The following is a 15,530-nucleotide window of genomic DNA, read 5'->3' as shown; positions in this document are numbered from 1 at the left end:
TCTGAGCGAGGTGTCACTCCGCTGTGGTCGCCCTGAGGTCAGCGCGCAGCTCGGCTGGCGCGTGAGACGTACGCAGTTTACGCGCGGGGTTCTTTGCTGTTCAAGAGGCCGTGGTGCTGACATGCTGTTACAGCGCAGCTGGAAAGTTCCGAAGCTACATTTAAACATTTAAATGCGTTTAGAGTTCAGATTGGAGACAGCGCGCCTGTGAGCCAGCCCTCCGGTGGTTTTTCACCTTCGGCCCTGAACGCAGATTATCTTCTTCATCTCAGATTTTTTTCCCCACATCTTCTCGATGCCTCCAGTCAGCCTGGACGTCGAGGAGTCGCCATCATGTCGCGTCGTTAGGTGAAGGAGTTTTGCGGCACCGTTTTACGCAAATCTGGAGCCGCGCGCACGCATTAGGCCTGCGGGAGACAGTCTGATGGAGCGGGATGAGATGCAGTAAGTTTCCATTACTATCACTATTATAACCATGATTATGATTATTATTATTATTAACAACAACAATAATAATAATAATAATAATAATAAAACATTCTCTGTGACTGACATTGTGAGGATTTAAATGGCGTGGCAATCTTTCAACATGCAAGAAACAAATTAAGGTCTGAATTAATGACTCAGTGAGTTTAATTATATTAATAATTAAACTTTATCATTTATACTTCCCAGATTTTGATAATACATAAAGTTACTTCTTTGCTGACTGCTTTGCTTTTGTTTATGTAAATCACAACCTTTTAGCATCTTGTTTTTAAAATAGTCAGACATTTGTAGTGTTATGACTCTGTTCATCAGCTTCAGACTGAGAATCCCGCTCAGTAAAAGTTCTCTGGTGTGTTTCAGGCCCGGATCCTAATGGCACCGTTTCCGGTTGGAGGTGAGAAGTTCATGCAGACTGGTCTCCTCTCCTCTCCTCTCCTCTCATCTCCTCTCCTCTCCTCTCCTCTCCTCTCCTCTCCTCTCCTCCTCTCCTCGCTTCACATCATCATTTTCCTTCAGAAACATAATTTTAGACCTGAACAGTGACAGTCCTGCTGAGAACATGGAACGTGTGTGTGTGTGTGTGTGTGTGTGTGTGTGTGTCCATGTTTTAGTTTGAGACCTGATTAGATAACAGAGATCAACTGAACAGGGCGGTCGTAGGTCACGTGTCACAGGCTGATGACGTCACCCCTCCTCAGAGCCGCTCCAGGTTCTCCTGCGTGCCAGCGGCTCCACAAATGAGCTGACCACCAGGATGAGCTGCATAGTCGTGACAAACCTTTAAAAACAACAAAAAACTATCAAATACCATAAATAAAAACACTTTAACAATCAGATCTTGTTTGTGAGAAAATATCCATAAAAGTCAGGGTTTTAAAACCATTCAGACCTCCACCAACAGTCAGGTCTTCTTCACCTCTAACATTTTGCTGTTTTACTACACGCTGAAGCAAAATGTTTTTCATCAGTATTTCCAAAATGCTTTTTATTATCAACGTTGTGTAAATAAAGTTCGGCTTTTAGATGTTTCTGCAAATGTACTTTACATTTTTAATTCAATTATTCAATTTCATCTTTTTTCACTTTCTGCTTTAAAAAGTCTCCTGTTCCATCATGAGGAGACTTTTGATCGCTGCAGCTGCAGGAACATCTGGTTTTTTAGTGGGATCTCATATTTAAAGCTTTTTTTCTGTGTTTTTCCTTTTACTCACAGGAACCGTTAAACATTCCCTCATCTGTACTCTGATGCAGAAACACGTCCAGCTGCTATTTAAGGCCTAAATCTTTAGTTCTTATCTGTTATTTATACGATGCTCTTTTTTAACCAGACAACTCCTTTTTCCCCTGATCATGGTTACCCTGATTATCCTGGTTACACTGGTTACCCTGGCTAACCTGTTAAACCTGGTTATACTAGTTACACTGGTTACTCTGTCTAACCTGCCAGTCAGGATTAGTTCTGACTCCAGCGTTTCAGTGAAAAGTCGAGCAGGAATAAACAGGAAAGCGATCAGATGTGTTTCTATGACAACACGACTCATCTGTTGTATTTTAGTCCTGCAGGACAGTCGGAGTCTGAGGATATGTTTGTGCTGCCGTGATGATTCTTGTTTTATCTAAAACAATCATACTCGTCGTGGAATTTATCATGTCTCAGCTGATGACTCACAATCTTTTTGGTCATTTTTAGATGTCAGATTATTATTATTATTATTATTAATAATAATAATAATAATAATAATAATAATAATAATAATAATAATAATAATATTAACTCTCTCCCCCCGATCCTGAGATTAGTGGACTCAGTGATCTCTTTTAAAAAGCAGCTGAAGACTCACCTGTTCAGGTTTTGGTGGGACCTTCACCACCCTCTCCTGGTTCTGCCTTTCCCGGGATCCACTGATTTCCTTCTTTCCTGTTCATTTTCTCTCTCCCTTTCCTCACATTTTTAATCACTATTATTTTTTATTATTTTATACATATTTTAAATCTTTTATTTTTTCATTCATTTTTATATATAAAACGTTTTGTTTTTAAGCACTTTGTGGTTTTTATCTTGAGAGGTGCTATAGAAAAAAGGTTGTTTTCATTCTTTTCATTACAAAGATTCTAAAATCTAAAATTCTTGTCATCCATTTAAATTACCTTTTAACCCTCATTTCTTATTAAAGCTAAATTTAAACAGAACTGAAATGAGCTAATATGCAGAAAATCTAATATACATACAACTTCTACAAGTCGTATTCATTTATTTTGTTTTTATAAATACTATCCGCTTCCATTTGAACCTGACTGTAAAAGACGTTTAAGTCTGGACTTTAAACAGCTCAGATACACGTTCTGATCATCAATAAAACGTTGTTTAAGAATAAAACATGTTGTTTAATTTAAGGATCTTAAATTCTGTGGTGGAACGGAGACATGTCCAGTGTGTCCCCCGTCTCTGGAACGCTGACCGCTGAAGACAGACACTCGTTCCCCACGACCCTACAGAGGACGAGCAAGTGAGTGAGTGAGTGAGTGAGTGAGTGAGTGAGTGAGTGAGAAGAAGGAAAATGTTGATTATCTGTGGAACTCAGTCACTGTTTCTGATCGCCTTTCAGAGTGGGAGGACTCCAAAGCACTTTACACTACAGTGCATCATTCATCCATTCACACTGAGCTACAATGTAGTCACTGCTGCTCTGGGGCCGCTGGTCCCTCCGGCCACCACCAGCAGGCAAGGACATAAGCAGCATTCCCAGCGGGGAGCAGGGCTAGACCCTACAACCCTCCGATTACTGGACAATCCTTCCTGGTGGTGTCTCAGGTCCTCCTGGTGAGTCCGATAAAACCGGCATCAGTGCTTTGAGCTTCAGTGAGGGATTGTGGGTGTTGGACATGTGGGACAGAGACAGTTAAGACTTGCAGTGATGTTTAGGGCAATGATCACATGAACATCACTTTAAGTCTGTGCTGCCTTTGATCTCCTCCTCATCAAGGGTTTCACATGTGAGCGCCATGGTCGTCACATAAAAAACTCATTTCTGTTTTGTGTTTGGAGGAAAATGTTTAGAATAGTTTACTAAGTGTGTTTGACGGTTTTTATGTTGGGATGTTTGTTTATGCAGGATCTCAGAAATGATCCGAGGCTGGATGATGGGAGCACCCCCCCCACACACACACACACACACACGCGCACACACACACACACACACACACACACACACACACACACACACACACACACACACACACCAGCTGGAGTACAGGCAGCAGGAGCTACAGGTTCATTAATACTTAATCATTTATTTTCACAGATTAATTCCCAAATTCTCAACAGCATTGATGAGTTTCTGCACTGATCAGTTACATTTACTGTTAATGTGTGTTTAATAATTCACAATATTTCATTGTTATGATGTAAATGACCTCATGACGACAATAAACATGTTTGAATCAAGTGGTTTTAAATTCAGTTTGGTTTATTTTTATTTTATTGCTAATTGAGTAAAGTTATGTGATGGACTAAATCTAACTTGATCTAAATAAGAAGAAAAACAACTTAAGTCAGACTCAGAGGATTTCTGACCCACAACCCTAACCCTGGTCCTGATTAAGGTAAATAAAAGTCATTTTGTTTTAGGTACTTACATAAAAACAAATAAAAGTCACCCACGGACTAAAACTGCCCCCCCCCCCTCCGCAAATTTACGGCCATGGCTGCAGGCAGCAGCTCTGGGCTGAAAATGACAGAGAACCTGAACAAAAGTTTTTTGACGAAAAATTTCTTGTGCCACTGAAAGATGATCTGACGTTCCCACGCATCTGAAGGTCCGTGAGCTATCGCTCCCGGGAAGTCATCCTGCAGCAGCAGGTTTAATAAGAACACGCTCGGCCACGAGCCTCCAGCCTGGGACACTCTACACCTCCTGACCTGGGCATGAGCGGCACGCAGGGGCAATGCCAGCGGCGTGTGTGGGGCGTGTGCTCGGCCCTGTATGGTCACCTGGCATGTGTGTGACCCCGCTGTTAATAAGGACACACACACACACACAAACACACACACACACACACACACACACACACACACACAGGTCTCTGGCCATTCTCTCCATCCACTCTTTCTAATTTAAACAATACGGACGTGTCCCCAGAGCCAGGTGGTGACACACGTCAAGTGGCAGCTGCTGAGGCCCTTCCTAAAAATACGGCTCCTGGTCCCTCTCTGGATGCCCGCTGGCCCCCCGGCTTCTTTTGTCCGCAGCGTCTGTACTTCCAAATGATCACGTTGATGGAATACGTGGAGGATTAGAACCAGCAGTCTAACAGAGAGCTCCGGTTCCCTAAAAAAACACTAATGTCCACCTTTGAGGGAGTTCGATAAGAGCCATGACAAAAATATAACCCCCTGCATGTGAGCTCTCCATTACCCTCTGAACACCAGTGGGAAGCTCCTGACCAATCAGCTGTGGGGTTGTATGTAGTGACTTTTTTTGCCATTCATGTTAATGGTAAAACTGTCCAGTTTAAGACTTTAATTTTATTCTTTCCCATTTAAAGTAATACTTTGATGCTAAAGTAATACTTTTTGAGGCTTTATATGAATAACTGTGTTAAAGTGTGAGCATGGGCTTTCCATCTTGGAGAAGGTAGAGTCTAGTTGGAAGAGCCACAGTGCCCTCCAGTGGTTTTTGAGTGAGATACAGGCGGGCGTGCCCAAAAGGTTATATAAGCACCCATCCGAACCTCGTGGCAGCAGTTTAAGAACCACAGATGCCTTCAGCAAACCTCTGCTTGGCTTTTCCATCATGGCCTAGCAAAGCGTCGATCTCAAAAGTTACAGTAAAAACTTAGAAGCAACTCCGTTTGTTTTGTTTTGACCTCCTACGTGAAACCGGAAGTCCATTAAAAGTTTGTCGAGACATTAAAAGTAAAAGCAATTTGGAACACAGTTTGATGATTCGGCTCCGTTTTGGAATAATTTGGGCCCGCGATCTGAATTCCATGTTTCAAGGCCGCAGAGGTGAAGGGACCGAAAGGTCAAGCCACGATCGAGGATTACCACATCCTCTCCTTTCAAGACCGACGTTGACCGAACAGGGAGCCAGTAACATTTAATCCAAAAAGGTCATGAGCCAGGAACCCAAGGCGGTTGGAGCCGCTGGCCACCCTCTCGGCAACGGAAATTTAGGTCTGTGAAACATCTCATCTGGCTGACTTTTGTGCTAAACTCGATTAGTGAATTCAGATTAGTCAATTTCTTTATGGCGTGTTTTTATTTCGATCCCAGATTCACGTTAGCCTTCAAGATCCCCTTTCTTCTTCTGCCATAACAAGCTCCTGACCACACTCCCACACTCACACACCCTCCTGTATTCCTATACCCATAGGAATGCACACACACACACACACACACACACACACACACACACACACACACACACACACACACACTCACTTGTTCTCCTTACAGAAGTTATTCCTAATATTTACTATAATCCTGGTGTCACCAAATTTCCACTTTTATTACAGACTAGTTAAGTCATAGCACTGCCATAAAGCCTTGTGTTTATCCACTTACTTATTCTCATGCATGAAACAATAAGCTGTGTTTGGTTCTCTTTGTCAAGTGTCACAACTGGTGTTTGTAATAAATTCACAAAACTTAAATCATGCCTGATCGTTGCCTAGCGATCTCGAGAATAGCCGGCACATTCTAACAAGACTTCAGCTTTCAGATTAAAATGTGGTGTTAACTTTGAGACTAATTACATTGAGAAAATATAAATATTAAATCCAGTGTCCCAGTTCACACAGACAAAACTGGGTGGTGCCCCAATTAATTAATGTAAGATCATAAACGGAGTCACGCGGGTGCAGCTTCCAAGATGGCCGCAAGCTAGGGAGCTCTCTTCCCCACACATGCTACTAACAGGATTTTAGCTGAAATAGCAACTATGCTGGTGGAATATTGTTCCTTGGGAGTACTGAGTCTGCGTACGTTTGATATTTAGTCTGAAAATATTACAAAGCTATGTCGACGTTGTCGAAATATTTTAAAAGCTCGTCACGAGCATGAACCCGGAAAGGCCAGGTCCACGAAGACGACAGCGATACGGGAGAAAACCCAGCACCCATGACTGCGACAGTCAGCCTGGAAAGACTTTTTGCAGAAATATAGAAAATGAGTGAAATGCTCCAGAATGTCGCAACAGATGTCGTGTCTATTAAACAGGCTACTGCCGAGCTGACTACGACGGTGACAGCAATGTAGGAGAGGCTCGGTGAGGTCGAAACGCGAATTACGCAGCTGGAGGAGACGTCAGAACGGCTTCAGAAAGATAAGGAAAGAGGGAACAAACAAATGGAGAAGATGTGGAACCGGATACAAACCCTCGAGAACCACAGCAGGCGAAATAATGTGAGACTGGTGAGACTAAGAGAGACCTTCGGAACCAACGGAACGCTGCCTGAATGCGTGCGGACGATCCTGGCTGAGGGCCTCGGCGTGCAGATGAGTGAGGACTTTGAGATGGAGTGGGTGCACAGACAGATGGCGCCAATGCCGAATGAAGGGCAACCCCCGAGGCCGGTACTGATCCGCTTCTTGAGGCAGTCGGTGCGGGACAAGGTGATCGGCGCGGCCAAGGAGAAGCGAGGGATTGTTTGGGAGGGATGCCGCCTCTCTGTGTTCCCGGGCATGTCGAAGGAGCTGGCGGAGAGATGGAAGGCCTTCACCTCGGTAAAGCGTAAGTTGCAAGACCTGGATATTAGATACACTCTGGCTTTCACGGCGACGCTGCACTTCAGATGGAAGGGAAAAAACGTGAGCTGCAACACTGTGGAGTCAGCGGAGAAGATAATAAAGGAGCGGTGAAGGAGGTGATGTGAACTTCAGAGGAAGGTGAGCTGTTTACTTCAAAAACTAGGCGTTCTGGTTGAACTGATAGAGCTGTGCAGGATGACGAAGAGCTTCTCGGCACATTGGACGGTTACCATGGGAACGGTGTTAATCCCGCGGATCATGACAAGGTTTATATTCTTTTTTTTTCACATGGTTTTTCAACACCGAAGAGTGTTTACCACATGGACACTGGTTGTCTAGGAACAGCCGGACATTTTTAGTTTTGTCTTCTTTTTTTTTCTTTGTTTTTTTATGCGCCCGGTCTGGGTTGTTCTATGTTCTGTGGGTTCAGAAGAAGGCTGGTATAAGTTTGTTAATGTAGATGTTGGAAACGGGATTATTTTCTGCAAGGAGCTGAAGACAGCAGTAGCATTTAAAAGTTTACATGTCTGACAGACAATTGAAGTTGATTTCTTGGAACATAAATGGATGCAGTAGCCCAATTAAGAGGAAAAAAGTTGTAACATTCTTGAAGAATAACCACGCAGATATTGTTTTTATACAGGAGACTCACATGCGGGAGCTTGAAGTAGGGAAATTCAAGGTGGGATGGGTGGGACATCTATTTCACAGCTCATTTTCGAGTAAATGTAATGGGGTTATGATCCTGGTCCACAAAAATGTGAGCTTCATTTTACGAAAGCAAAGTAAAGATACAGAGGGCCGAATTATATGTGTGGAAGCAGTAATAGAAGGAGTCCGGCTAGTACTGTGCAACATACATGCACCCAACAAGGGAGATCCAATCTTCAGGCCTCCCCTCACGAATAAGGTAAGACGAGCCTTGCAAATGCTGTGTAGAGATATGGGACTAATAGAAATATGGAGACTGATTAACCCAAATACAAAGGATTTCACCTTCTTTTCACATTGTCATAAAACATTTTCAAGGATAGGTTTTTTTCTTACTTACTGGTAGACAAAATAGCTAATTGCAACACACAACCAATATCTATTACAGATCATGCACCTGTGGAACTACTATTTCTGGCGAGCCAGAAGGTTGAACGAAGGGGAAGATGGAGACTAAACATTGGATTACTGTCAGATTTATCTTTTAGAAAGGCAGTGGAGGAGGACTTGAAAGTATTTTTTGAAATCAATATAGGTAGTACTGCAGAAATAAGTATGTCCACAGTATGGGAGGCCTCAAAGGCATACATCAGAGGAAAATTTATAGCACATGCAGCTAGAAAGAACAAAGAGAGTATTAACAAGAATAAGGAATTAGAGGAGGAAATAAAAAGAAAAGAACTAGAACTGTCAAAAAGCATTTCTGATAGTAAACTTCAGGAATTATGTAAACTTAAATACTCCCTACACAGCATCTATAACAAGAAAGCAGAATATGCTTTGTATAGGCTAAAAACAAGTTATTATGAAGGAGGGGAGAAAATGGGGAAATTGTTGGCCAGACAATTAAAAGAAAAAAATGGTTCCTGGTTTTCTTCACGTCTTAGTCTCCCCACCTTAGTTTCTATAGGTCTTTTATTTCAGTTGTGTGTGTGTGTGTGTGTGTGTGTGTGTGTGTGTGTGTGTGTGTGTCCTTCCCCAGTCAGGTCTGGTGTCCTCCCCTGCTCCTTTCTGCTCCTCCTCCCAGTTATTGTTTTCACCTGTGCCAGTTCTCCACACACCTACTCCTCGTCTCCTATCACTCCAGCCCCAGTGTATAAAACCCTGTCCTTGTCTTAGTGTTGTGTCGGTCCATTGTGCTTCTGTCACTCTCTTCTCATGCTATCTCTAGTGTTTCCAGTGCTTCCAGTGTCTCTTAGTCTCTAGTGTTTTTGCATCTCCAGCTCAGCTTTTTGGATATTTTGGTTTTTGGCTCCAGCCCCTTTTGGATTATTTTTGTTTCATTCATCCTAAATAAAAGGATTTTACTTTATCTCCACTCCTGCCTCGTGTCGACCTGGGTTCAGCATTTTGGGTCCTAACCTCCTCCTTGCTCGTACTGTGACAGAATGGACCGACCAACCAGGACCCAGCAGACCCAGATGTAACAGTACGACGGTGATCCTGAGACCTGTCGGGCCTTTATCCAAGACTGTGCTGGCTGCCTGGACTTAAATTCTTCTGAATTTAACAAAGTATCCTTCATGGTGGGCCGCCAGCTATTTAGATCTTCACCCCATTGAAGAGGTTTCTTTTTGGACCTTCGCGAAGGACCTGTTCTTAACCTTTGGCTCCACTCCACCACCACCTTCCGTCCATATCTCCACGACCCGGTTTTACCAAACCTCCCTACCCTCACCCGGTCCTGACAGCGCCACCTGTCCATCTCCGGTGGGCTGTCACTACTCATCTTCCTCTGTTTCTGCCGGCGTCATCTCCTCACCTCCAATGAGCCAACCCCCCCCCCCCCCACATAGACGTCACCGCCATCACCAGCAGTCTTCTGAAGTCAGAGTTGTGCCGCCTGACCAAGAGGCCCCTGCTCTGCAGCCCGAACCAGAACTCAAAAAACCATCTGAAGCCAGAGTTGTGCCGCCTGACCAAGAGGCCACTGCTCTGCAGCCCAAGCCAGAACTCATTCAGTCATCCAAGGCCAGAGTTGTGCTGCCTGACCAAGAGGCCCCTGCTCTGCAGCCCAAGCCAAGACTCATGAATCCGTCTGAGGCCAGAGTTGAACCGCCTAACCAAGAGGCCCCTGCTCTGCGAACCACATCTGAGCTCCATCTGCCATCTCCGTACCCTGTTCCAGCGATGGATCCAGAAGTCGCTCCGCCCAGTCCGGTGCAGCCCGTTCACGAGGTTCTGGTCCAGCCCGTCCACGACGTTCAGGTCCAGCCCGTCCAAGAGGCTCTGGTCCAGCCCGTCCACGAGGCTCCGGTCCAGCCTTTCCAAGAGGCTCCGGTCCAGCCTTTCCAAGAGGTTGCGGCCCAGCTTTTCCACAAGGCTCCGCCCAGTCTGACGCCTCCAGTCCAAGGGTCGGCGCCTCCAGTCCAAGGGTCGACGCCTCCAGTCCAAGGGTCGACGCCTCCAGAGTCTATGTTCCAGCCTGCAGAGTGTTCACCTGCAGTGTCTTCATTTCCCGAGCCGTCTGTTGCTGTCTCTTCAGGGTCCCGCGTCTGCTGCAGTCTATTCAGGGTCCTGCGTCTGCTGCAGCCTCTTCAGGGTCCTGCGCCTGCTGCAGCCTCTTCAGGGTCCCGCGCCTGCTGCTGTCGAGTTCCAGTGTCCCACGTCTGCTGCTGTCGAATTCCATTGTCTCAAGTCTCAAGTTCCCGAGTTCCTGTGTCTCAAGTCTCAAGTTCCAGAGTTCCTGTGTCTCAAGTCTCAAGTTCCCGAGTTCCTGTGTCTCAAGTCTCAAGTTCCCGAGTTCCTGTGTCTCAAGTCCCAAGTTCCCGAGTTCCTGTGTCTCAAGTCCCAAGTTCCCGAGTTCCTGTGTCTCAAGTCCCAAGTTCCCGAGTTCCTGTGTCTCAAGTCCCAAGTTCCCGAGTTCCTGTGTCTCAAGTCTCAAGTTCCAGAGTTCCTGTGTCTCAAGTCCCATGTTCCAGAGATCCTGTGTCTCAAGTCCCATGTTCCCGAGATCCTGTGCCTCAAGTCCCATGTTCCCGAGATCCTGTGCCTCAAGTCCCATGTTCCCGAGATCCTGTGCCTCAAGTCTCAAGTTCCCGAGCTCCTGTGTCTTAAGTCTCAAGTTCCCGAGCTCCTGTGTCTCAAGTCTCAAGTTCCCGAGCTCCTGTGTCTCAAGTCTCAAGTTCCCGAGCTCCTGTGTCTCAAGTCTCAAGTTCCCGAGCTCCTGTGTCTCAAGTCTCAAGTTCCCGAGCTCCTGTGCCTCAAGTCTCAAGTTCCCGAGCTCCTGTGTCTCAAGTCTCAAGTTCCCGAGCTCCTGTGTCTCAAGTCTCAAGTTCCCGAGTTCCTGTGTCTCAAGTCCCAAGTTCCCGAGTTCCTGTGTCTCAAGTCCCAAGTTCCCGAGTTCCTGTGTCTCAAGTCCCAAGTTCCCGAGTTCCTGTGTCTCAAGTCTCAAGTTCCCGAGTTCCTGTGTCTCAAGTCCCATGTTCCCGAGATCCTGTGTCTCAAGTCCCATGTTCTCGAGATCCTGTGCCTCAAGTCCCATGTTCCCGAGATCCTGTGCCTCAAGTCCCATGTTCCCGAGATCCTGTGCCTCAAGTCTCAAGTTCCCGAGCTCCTGTGTCTTAAGTCTCAAGTTCCCGAGCTCCTGTGTCTCAAGTCTCAAGTTCCCGAGCTCCTGTGTCTCAAGTCTCAAGTTCCCGAGCTCCTGTGTCTCAAGTCTCAAGTTCCCGAGCTCCTGTGTCTCAAGTCTCAAGTTCCCGAGCTCCTGTGCCTCAAGTCTCAAGTTCCCGAGCTCCTGTGTCTCAAGTCTCAAGTTCCCGAGCTCCTGTGTCTCAAGTCTCAAGTTCCCGAGTTCCTGTGTCTCAAGTCCCAAGTTCCCGAGTTCCTGTGTCTCAAGTCCCAAGTTCCCGAGTTCCTGTGTCTCAAGTCCCAAGTTCCCGAGTTCCTGTGTCTCAAGTCTCAAGTTCCCGAGTTCCTGTGTCTCAAGTCCCATGTTCCCGAGATCCTGTGTCTCAAGTCCCATGTTCTCGAGATCCTGTGCCTCAAGTCCCATGTTCCCGAGATCCTGTGCCTCAAGTCCCATGTTCCCGAGATCCTGTGCCTCAAGTCTCAAGTTCCCCAGCTCCTGTGTCTCAAGTCTCAAGTTCCCGAGCTCCTGTGTCTCAAGTCTCAAGTTCCCGAGCTCCTGTGTCTCAAGTCTCAAGTTCCCGAGCTCCTGTGTCTCAAGTCTCAAGTTCCCGAGCTCCTGTGTCTCAAGTCTCAAGTTCCCGAGCTCCTGTGCCTCAAGTCTCAAGTTCCCGAGCTCCTGTGTCTCAAGTCTCAAGTTCCCGAGCTCCTGTGTCTCAAGTCTCAAGTTCCCGAGCTCCTGTGTCTCAAGTCTCAAGTTCCCAAGTTTCCAGTGTCTCAAGTCTCAAGTTCCCGAGTTTCCAGTGTCTCAAGTCTCAAGTTCCCGAGTTCCAGTGTCCCGACTTCCAGAGTTTCCAGTGTTTTCCCGAGTCTCCAGAGTCTACGTCTCTGTCTCCGGAGTCTATGTCCCTGTCTCCAGTATCCCTTGTGTCCCAGTCTCAAGAGTCCCATGTGTCCCCGTTACCTGAGTTCCCAGTGTCCCATGTGTCCCCGTTACCTGAGTCCTTTCCTCGTCCTCTTCCTCCAAGGTCCCTTCCTCGTCCTCTTCCTCCGGCATTCCCTAGCCCTAGACCTCCCTGTGCCCGGCTCCTGTCTCCCCGTCGCCGGACCCCCGGAGTTCCCTGTGCCCGGCTCCTGCCTCCCCGTCGCCGGCCCCCCAGAGTTCCCTGTGCCCGGCTCCTGTCTCCCCGTCGCCGGCCCCCCAGAGTTCTCTGTGCCCGGTTCCTGTCTCCCTGTCGCCGACCCCCAGAGTCTCTTGTTCCCTCCTCGCCCGCCCTCTTGGGTTGTTTTTGTTTGGTCCCTCCTCTCCCTCCCTCTGGTTTCTCGGGTCCTGTTTTGTCTTGTCTTTTGCTTGTGATGTTTTGTTCGTGTTTTTGGCGTCTGGTATCCGCCCTTGGGAGGGTGGGGGGTTGGCACTGTCATGGTCTGTGTCATGTGTCTCCTTGTTTTCTCCATCCCTCTCTAGGTTCGCCTTTGTGTCTCCTAGCGCCCTCATGTATCCTGGTCTGCGTCTCATTTATGTGTCTCTTTGTGTTCTTCATGTGTCTCCTGTTTACAACCCTCCAGAGCATTCCTCCCAGGTCCTGCGTCCTTGTAGCTCCAGCCTTTTTGTCCCCAGCTCCCTCCTGGTTTTCTTCATTTCTCTTAGTCTCCCCACCTTATTTTCTATAGGTCTTTTATTTCAGTTGTGTGTGTGTCCTTCCTCAGCTCGGTGTGTGTGTGTGTGTGTGTGTGTGTGTGTGTGTGTGTGTGTGTGTGTGTGTGTGTGTGTGTGTGTGTGTGTGTGTGTGTGTGTGTGTGTGTGTGTGTGTGTGTGTGTGTGTGTGTCCTTCCCCAGTCAGGTCTGGTGTCCTCCCCTGCTCCTTTCTGCTCCTCCTCCCAGTTATTGTTTTCACCATTGCCAGTTCTCCACACACCTGCTCCTCGTCTCCTATCACTCCAGCCCCAGTGTATATAACCCTGTCCTTGTCTCATTGTTGTGTCGGTCCATTGTACTTCTGTCACTCTCTTCTCGTGTTATCTCTAGTGTTTCCAGTGCTTCCAGTGTCTCTTAGTCTCAAGTGTTTTTGGATCTCCAGCTCAGCTTTTTGGATATTTTGGTTTTTGGCTCCAGCCCCTTTTGGATTATTTTTGTTTCATTCATCCTAAATAAAAGGATTTTCCTTTATCTCCACTCCTGCCTCGTGTCAACCTGGGTTCAGCATTTTGGTTCCTAACCTCCTCCTTGCTCGTAACGTGACAGGGGTTCTCCCGACACTGGGTGAGGTAGAAATTTTCGACAGATGACGTCTGATGCTGTTTCTCTAAGTAACAACAGTTAGCTGCAAAACCATCATTTCCAACCCAGAACGCGCTTTTCTCTCTGAAAGAAACCTTCTGAGAATTCATTCACGTATCCAAGCTCTTATTTCATTTAGCTTTCCATCCAATCACAGGCTTGCCTTTAAACCAAGTTTAATATCAAAGCTGGTAAATTGTCATTTTGTCATATTTAATTGTCATTTAAATGGTCATTTCAGAATTGTCGTTCCAAATTGTCAAGTTTAAAATTGTTAGTAATAAATTCTTAACTTTAAAAACTTGACTCTCATCTTTGAAATGAAACACAGAACGGTATAAATATTTCTGGTTATTGAAAAAGCAAAGATTCCTAACTTCTGATTCAAAAATAAACTTTTGCTATTAAACTTAATTATCTTAAATTAAACATTAATCTTTGGATTAAATATAGACCAAACAGGTTGATGTATGAACTTCTATCAATTATATAAGTATCTTGGATATTTATATCCAAGCATTAAACCCCGCAGCGAGAGATACGGAGTTAATGGATGTGGCAAAAAATATTCATTATCAAGCCGGGCTTTCCGTTCAAACCCCTGCTTCATTCAGTGACGTGATTTAATTTGAAAATATTGTTCAAAGAAAAATTGTAATTTTTTTCAGAACTGACAAAGTCATTTCTAAATTTGAATCAGATTTTGCCGACCCTGTGCTGAGTTGAATAACCAGACTGACTCTTGCAGGCACGACTCATCTCAGAGAGCGCTAACAGGTGACTGGGTGAGTGTGGAATTCAGTGTGGCTCTGGATGCAGGCTACCAGGTGATAAAAATGATCGAGGTGTGGGATTTTAAGAAAAGCAGCACGGATGTGTTTGCTGGCTATATTAACACATTTCTGAAACACAAGCAACAGGCCTCTGGTTTTCCTGAAGGCGTGACTGACGATGAATCAAAAAGAAAATATGTCCAGGACTATGAACTTCATCAGGGCATACGTTTAGATATGGCAAAAATTGAGTGCAATCCTGCTAAACGTTCCATTTCAAAATGATCTCTCAATTCATTGTGGGGAAAATTCGGACGGCGAGATGAACTTGTTCAGTCCACTTTCGTTAAAAGTCCTAATCAATTTTTTGACTTTCCGTTTTCAGGTAAATACGAAGTTAAATTCTTCCAATTCATCACCTCTGAAGTCGTTCTGGTGCAGCACAGCTTGAGTGAGAGATGTGTGTCACCTCCTGGCAAGAGCAACAATGTTTTTCTCGCCTTTACAACAGCGCATGCACGTCTCAAATTATTAAAAGAATTGAATAAATTGGAAAACCGCGTGCTCTATTTTGACACAGATTCCGTAATTTATTGTGTAAAACCGGGTGAGTCTGTTCTACCCACAGGTTTGTTTCTGGGCGATTTGACAGACGAACTTCGAGGCGATTCCATCCAAGAGTTTGCAGCATCAGGACCCAAAAGCTATGCTTACAAAACCCGGGACCACCAGCAGGTGGTGTTAAAGACTAAGGGTATCACTCAATCTTTTATCTCATCTAATCAGATTAATTCTGACAGTTTATCTCAGCTGGTGGAGGGATATGTCGGTGGTGAGAGAGGGGAGTTTCTGCAAGCACATCAAGACACCATCAGGAGGAATAAAGAAGGGTTCGCTCTCTCAAATGCTTCATTTGTGAAAAAGTTCAGTGTGATTTTTGATAAACGCATGTTACAGTTTT

General features: G+C 45.7%; 1 long non-coding RNA gene across 2 annotated transcripts; it reads left to right on the top strand.

Moving 5' to 3' along the window:
* Positions 1-211: 211 nt before the first annotated feature.
* LOC107385874 (uncharacterized) lies at positions 212-3,377 on the top strand. Of its 2 annotated transcripts, none has more exons than XR_011520092.1 (4): positions 212-444; positions 850-883; positions 2,885-2,996; positions 3,096-3,377. It is a non-coding gene; the product is annotated as an uncharacterized lncRNA (long non-coding RNA). The 2 variants fall into 2 exon arrangements; XR_011520093.1 differs by having other exon boundaries at positions 3,072-3,377.
* The last annotated feature ends 12,153 nt before the right edge of the window (positions 3,378-15,530 follow it).

Source organism: Nothobranchius furzeri, chromosome 3, assembly GCF_043380555.1.
Source record: "Nothobranchius furzeri strain GRZ-AD chromosome 3, NfurGRZ-RIMD1, whole genome shotgun sequence".
Lineage (NCBI taxonomy): Eukaryota > Metazoa > Chordata > Actinopteri > Cyprinodontiformes > Nothobranchiidae > Nothobranchius > Nothobranchius furzeri.
Note: the sequence above shows the minus strand (reverse complement) of the source record. Positions and strands in the feature narration are given on the sequence as shown.